This window comes from Cucumis melo, unplaced genomic scaffold (genome assembly GCF_025177605.1).
Source record: "Cucumis melo cultivar AY unplaced genomic scaffold, USDA_Cmelo_AY_1.0 utg001636l, whole genome shotgun sequence".
Classification (NCBI taxonomy): domain Eukaryota; kingdom Viridiplantae; phylum Streptophyta; class Magnoliopsida; order Cucurbitales; family Cucurbitaceae; genus Cucumis; species Cucumis melo.
The window spans coordinates 1-7,500 of record NW_026124696.1 but is presented as its reverse complement, the minus strand read 5'-3'; the positions used below and the strand labels follow the sequence as shown (position 1 = coordinate 7,500).

The 7,500-nt window shown below is 29.1% G+C and overlaps 1 non-coding gene across 1 annotated transcript; it reads right to left on the bottom strand.

Annotated features, from left to right (window-relative positions):
- Positions 1-4,377: 4,377 nt before the first annotated feature.
- TRNAS-GCU (transfer RNA serine (anticodon GCU)) lies at positions 4,378-4,465 on the bottom strand. Its single transcript has one exon. It is a non-coding gene; the product is annotated as a tRNA-Ser (tRNA).
- Between the last annotated feature and the right edge of the window lie 3,035 nt (positions 4,466-7,500).

Below are 7,500 nucleotides of genomic sequence, written 5' to 3'. Positions count from 1 at the left end.
GAAATTAGATGACGTAATCAAAATATTGCAATAAAAAAAACTTCTTATATCACTTACACAAAAGTAATTTTTTGTATCACAAAAAATACAATGAGACCATCATGTGCGTGAAAAGCAAGGGTCATGAAAGGGAGATAACTAGCTTCATTTATACACAATCGGATTATATTTGTTTGATACACTGTTGTCAATATTAATGTGAATAATGAAAAACGCCTATAATGGACAAAACAAAAGAATTATAAATGAATAAAAAACAAATGGAAATAACAATTTGAGTTGAATAACTATATTTAACTAGATAAAGTTAACAAAATAGAATAAGAGAAAATATTCTAATAATAATAAATTCTATTAAAATAATAGAAAAGAATTAAAAAAAACTACGTACTTAGATTGGCACTATAGAGATAATCAACATAGATAGACATAAAAGATGTAGGCGAAAGAAGAAATTAAGGAAGAAGTAGAAAAAAATATATCGGGTTTGTGGATTGAATAAACCCGATATATTTTTTTTCTATTCATCTTAGATCAATTTATATCAATAAAATAAAAATCGATTTTTTCATTAGCGAAGACGCAATTTTAAGGTAATAAGTGTATAGTATGAATAGAACAAGAGAGAGGGGGAAATACTAAAGAAAAGGTTAGTCAAAGCTATATACAAGTTAAGTTATCACACCCTCGTTTTTTTATTTCATTAATAAAAATGGAATTTCGGTTATTGATTAAGGTGAAGTTCCGTAAAAACACCTGCCTTCTTTAAAATATCATGAACAGTTCCTGTAGGTTGAGCACCCTTTTCAAGGAAATATAGAATAGCAGGAACATTTAAATAGGTTTGATTCTTTATCGGATCATAAAAACCCACTTTACGAAGATCTCTTCCTTCTCTTCGGCATCGAACATCAATTGCAATGATTCGATAAACGGCTCATTGGGATAGATGTAAATTTTAAGTACCCCCCCCAGAACCGTATAAGAAGTTTTCTCCTCGTACGGCTCGAGGAAATTCAAAGTTATGTATAGAATTCTAATTAATGTCAAATAGATCTATAGATTATTAAATCAATTAGACTATGATTTAAAAATTTTTTTCTTATTCTTTTGTTTTTCTTTTGAAAAAAAAAACTCATTCTTATCCCCATAACTCAAGTTGGATAACTCTCACGCAAAGGAAAAAAACCCTTAAGCTTAAGCATTTCATTTATTGAGCGGTCTCTAACCTCTTTATTTTTGCCTGTCTCCGTTAGAATCTATTTCGATTCTTCATTCTGATCTAGTTTAGTTATTGAGACAATTGAAAAAGATTTTTACTTGTTCCGGGATCCTTTATCCTTTCCTTGAATCATTGGGTTTAGACATTACTTCGGTGATCTTTAATCGTTTCAAAATGGTAGCAACATACCATTTTTTTTGATTTCCTTTTTATCAAAGAATCATATAAATAATGGATTCTCGTGTGATACACTTTTAATCCAATTTGATGTTTGAATTTGAAACTTGTTCGAATTGGATCCTTTCGATTTGTATACCGAACCTATACTTACGAAGTAGTTTTAACTTATTGATTGACACTAACCCTAGATCTCTGCCCTTGATAAATGAATCAATACTTTCTACTCGAGCTCCATCATGTACTATTTACATCAAAAACCCTAAAAAAAAAAAAGAGCTCGAGTGCAACCGAACAAACTATGTCGAGTCAAGAGCATCTTCATTCCTATATAATATAAAATGGTGGGTGTAAGAATCCACAGTGGATCATGTCCTTCAAGTCGCACGTTGCTTTCTACCACATCGTTTTAAACGAAGTTTTACCATAACCTCTAATTTCTTGGAACTGGTATGTAATTGATTCATTTATGGAATCATGTATAGTCATTGGGTTAGTTGGTCCATAGTAATCTATACTCTTATGACATGGGTAGTTTTTGAAAAAGTCTTAGCAATACTTCAATTTATTGAAACCCATATTTTATTGTATATATTGTATCAATAACATTTTTTTGTATGAGTGCAATATTTATTTCTCTATATATAGATATTTTCTAGATAGAGAGAGATTTTTTGAAATTTCTATAAAATCAATTAAGAAATAATTAATTACGAATAATTAAGAATCTCCATTTTTCAATTTCTTCATAGAATGGATTCACGAGTTTAACACTTCTTCGAGTACCAAGGACTCATAAGAAATAATTAAAAAGATTTACTTGATTGAAAATTTACTACCTAAATATTATATTATAATATTATTTGAATAAATTTTTGTAAAGGATTTATTACATTTGATTATGATAAATAAATGTATATTCGGGATTAACCCATCAATTAGATAGATCTAAAATAAAAAAAAAAAAAAGAAATAAAACGATAAAAATAGATAATAACAATACATACATATCAGCATTTTCTGCCTAGTTTATTTAACTTAAGAGACTCAATAATCTTTCCTTAAAATAAAGTGAAAAAGATGTATGAATTGTTACTTGGATTTACAATTATTCATTACAGACAAACATACGAAAAAATGAGGTGAAAAGAAATACATAATATGTTACATATGTAACTTGATTCTTTGTTAATCAGATTCGGGCAGATATTCAAATTGATATCTTCCGTTATGGATTAACTCCTATCTACCCCCAATTAGATCGAGTAGATGCATCATAAATAAAAAAAGGATCCTACGGGGGACTGGACTAGTTTCGGAGGTGCTAGACTATCTTGTATAAGGCGAAAGTCAAACAGATCTAGAGTAAACGATTGTTCCTACCTATTTTTTTTTATTTGACTCTAAAATTTAGTACCCTAAACCCTAAATAGGTCTTAAGTTTCTTAAGACCATTAATTCAATTCCATTAGTGCCAAAAACACAAGACCTTCGTGTTTATAATTCAGAAATCCACAGAAAAAAAATACTCGGGTTTCACAAACCATTTAAGAGATAGAGAATAATAGAGGCTTTCGCATTTCTGAAATGCATCATTATAAGAAAATAATAAAGAACAATCACATTCGATCTATATTTAGACTCTTAAGCATAAGGTTGTTTAAAACGGCAATCTATAGTCTGATATCGAATATTTTTCCATATATCTTATAATATACTATTATTATATATAATAATAATACGCATACTCTGGGACGGAAGGATTCGAACCTCCGAATAGCGGGACCAAAACCCGTTGCCTTACCACTTGGCCACGCCCCATTTATATTCAACACTAATAAACACTAATATTGGTAGTGCTTAGTCGTCAATTCCAGTACAAATATTTATAGAATAAATTAGATTGTTGCTCAGATTTTGATACGTTTATAGATCCAATTAAACTCAATTTATTGATCATTACATATAATTCCATTAAGATATTGTATGAAAGTAGGATTTCTTCTATTCTCGTTTTATTTGAGAATTGAAGGATTTTTGATTGGCTGAGTTCAAATCAAAGAAAGGTTTTTTGACCTACTTTATGTTATTAATTTTTCCCTTATCCCTTATATCATAGCAATAATAGGGGATTAATAACTCAATCAAATCAAAAGAAATACAATTATCTTCAAGAACAAAGAAAAAAAAATTGTTATGCTTAATATCTTAAGTTTCATCGGTATCTGTCTTAATTCTTTCCTTTATTCAAGTAGTTTTTTCGTCGCCAAATTGCCCGAGGCCTACGCTTTTTTGAATCCAATAGTAGATGTTATGCCAGTAATACCTCTATTCTTTTTTCTATTAGCTTTTGTTTGGCAAGCTGCTGTAAGCTTTCGATAATATTTTTAATACTGTCCGAGACAAATTCATGATTTACTAGAAAAAAAAAAAAAAAGATTCTAACTAGTTATAAGATCAGATAAGTTGTACATACAGTCTGAAGCTTTAAGTTGAATCCAATATTGAAATTATTCTATAGCTATGATAAATCTGGATCACTCTCATTTTCTTATTCTTACTTTTTTCCTTTGAACGACCCTCTTCGAGTCCCCCACAATATAGAATTGTGGGTATGAAATCCAATTTTGAGTAATCAAGGACTCAACTCTTAAAATTTTTTCCTATTTATAGAAATAACTTCACTGCATTTCTTGGTGTCAAACCAGATTAAAATAGAGAATCTATTCTCTTAAAAAAAAAATGATCTTGGAGATTGTGTAATGCTTACTCTCAAACTATTTGTTTATACAGTAGTAATATTCTTTGTTTCTCTCTTCATTTTCGGATTCCTATCTAATGACCCGGGACGTAATCCGGGGCGTGAAGAATAACAAAATCAGATTTTTTTTCCTTGCTTGATTTTGAAATGTTCTTAACATTTTATCTATTCCACATCTTTCCTCAACTATAAAAAAATACCAAGTAATTGACAGAAACGGAAAGAGAGGGATTCGAACCCTCGGTACAAAAAAATCGTACAACGGATTAGCAATCCGACGCTTTAGTCCACTCAGCCATCTCTCCCCAAATTGAAAAAGGATAATTACTATGATACATTGTATAAAAAATAGAAAATAAAGGCTTGAAAAAAGCCCTTCTTTATCTCTCTTTATTATCTTTATCTACCCCTTTATAGATATATAATTTCATTATATTGATATAGATAATTATCTAGATATATCGATGGATATCTATCAAATCGATAAAAACTTTTTTTTATTAGGAATTCCATTTAGATAAATTAGATTTCATTAGATAAGGGCTCAAAAGAAGAGATATCTTCAATCCTAATATATAAATAATACCAATATATTAAAGATTCATAAAAATATTTATAAATAAAAAGAAAGTACCTTTTTTAGTTTATTTCATCCGAAAAGCCCTTTTCTTTTTATTTTTAGTTCCACGGCCTGGCCTGGTCAGTACCTAGCCGGGCTTTTTTTGTTCCAATAAATCGTAGATCAAATTATTTATTTGATTTGAAAATGTTTTTGAAAAAAAAAAAAATAGAAACAACAAGAATCCTAAGAAGATTTATTATTTCAATTCCTATGATACAGAAAAAGATGATATAGAATCAAGGTTCGATTTCTTATTATTATTTTTTAGTACTTTACTAGAATAAAAAACTTGTTAATTAGTTAATTAAAACGAGTCCTCTTTTCCTAATCTCATTAGTGGCCCTGATGAAAATACGTCAACGCTCAAATTTTCATGATTATTTTCTGATCCGATCTTTTTATTACTTATTAATACGACTTATTTTCGTCTTCGACAAAAGGTCCATTTATATACAATAATTGCATTGTAGCGGATATAGTTTAGTGGTAAAAGTGCGATTCGTTCTATTAATCCCTTAATAGTTAAGGGATCCTTCGGGTTGATTAATATTCCGATCAAAAACTTTATTTCTTAAAAGGATTTAATCCTTTACCTCTCGATGAAAGATTCGAGGAAAAATAAAAATTCTCGTGATTTGTATCCAAAAATATGTTCTAAATTGAAAAAATTGGATCATGAAATTACGAAACATAATTTTATTGAATTGGATCAATACTTCCAATTGAAGGAATAAGGGATCCATGGATAAAGGTGGAATTTTTTCTAATCGTAACTAAATCTTCAATTTTTTCTTTGTATAAGGGAGATTGAAGCAAAACAAAATAGCTATTAAACAATGTCTTTGGTTTACTAGAGACGTCGACATCGTTTTTTTAGCTCGGCGGAAACAAAATACTTTTCCTAAGGATTATATTAAATAGAAATAGGGAACGAAATAAATAACTGGAAAGATTGTTATAATCTCCTCTTGTATAGGGATCATCTATAAAGCGGGTCCTTTTGAATGCATTCAGACGGAAAGGCTGACATAGATGTTATGGATGGTATTTTTTTTTGTTTACATCTTATAAATTTAGGAATTTATCCATCTTCCATAAAGGAGCCGAATGAAACCAAAGTTTCACGTTCGGTTTTGAATTAGAGACGTTCAGTTCAAAATGATGAATCAACGTCGACTATAACCCCTAGCCTTCCAAGCTAACGATGCGGGTTCGATTCCCGCTATCCGCTTATCTTATCTTATAATATTCTTATCTTATAATTTATATATATTATAAATAGAAATTAATTAATAATGGAATTACTCAAATAAAAATTTTCAATTTACTTAATTTTAACTAAATTTTAACTAATGTATTAGTTAATGTAATGCATCATTGAATTCAATATGCAATTTCCGGAATTCTCACACATTTTTTTTACGAACAAGAGAGGTGAAAATACGAAAAAAAAAATTGGAATCAAAAGCGTCCATTGTCTAATGGATAGGACATAGGTCTTCTAAACCTTTGGTATAGGTTCAAATCCTATTGGACGCAATTTTTTTTCATATATTTTTTTTTAGTTTTAAATTTTCTATATCATGTCAAGAAAGGAAAGATTTTGAATGATTTGAATAAGAGACGCTTATTTATTAATAGTAATTTATAAATTAGTTTTAATATTAATTGTAACTCTAGTTTTAGATTTATTATATAAATAAACTAATAATTCAATTCTGTTTTATTTGAAGATAAGATATTAGTAGAAAGGATATTCAAATTCCAAATATTAAGATATTTATGATATTCTAAATATATTATTAGAAATATAATCTAATTTTAACTTTAACTATATTTATAAAAAAATTTCTTAATTGTATTTACATTTCATTTTAATATTGATATATATTTCTAGAAATATTATCTACTTTCTTTAATATATTTATATATATTTTTTATTTTATATAAATTATATATATATATATTCTACCTACTAACACCTAATAAATGAAAAGAATGAAATTATTTCATGTTTCAATTTTAACATTTGAAAGTTCTAAAATTGATTTATACTTTACTTGTTTTCTTTTATACTTGGTCTTGAAGTAGAAAACGTTCCATCTGTTCCTGAATAGCTTCTTTCAAAAGGGCTTCCGCTTCAGTGGTCAATGTCTTCGTAGAAGAGATTATTTCTTGAAACTGAGGTTTATTCGTTTTTACGTAAGTACGTAACTCAAGAAGAAATTTCCTTACTTGTCCAATTTCTAATGAATCAAGATAACCATTAGTTCCGGTATAAACAGTCATTATCTGTTCGTCTACCGTGAGAGGTGCTGATTGGGATTGTTTGAGCAACTCACGTAATCGTTGACCTCTTGCCAATTGATTCTGAGTAGCTTTATCGAGATCAGAAGCGAATTGCGCAAAGGCTTCTAATTCGGCAAATTGAGCCAATTCCAATTTTAATTTGCCGGCTACTTGTTTCATGGCTTTAATTTGAGCTGCAGATCCTACTCTGGAGACGGAAATACCCACATTAATAGCAGGTCTGATTCCAGCATTGAATAGATCGGCAGATAAGAATATTTGTCCATCGGTAATGGAAATTACATTAGTAGGAATATAAGCTGAAACATCTCCCGATTGGGTCTCAACTATTGGTAAAGCAGTCATACTTCCTTCACCTAAAGCAGAACTTAATTTAGCGGCTCTTTCCAAAAGGCGTGAATGCAAATA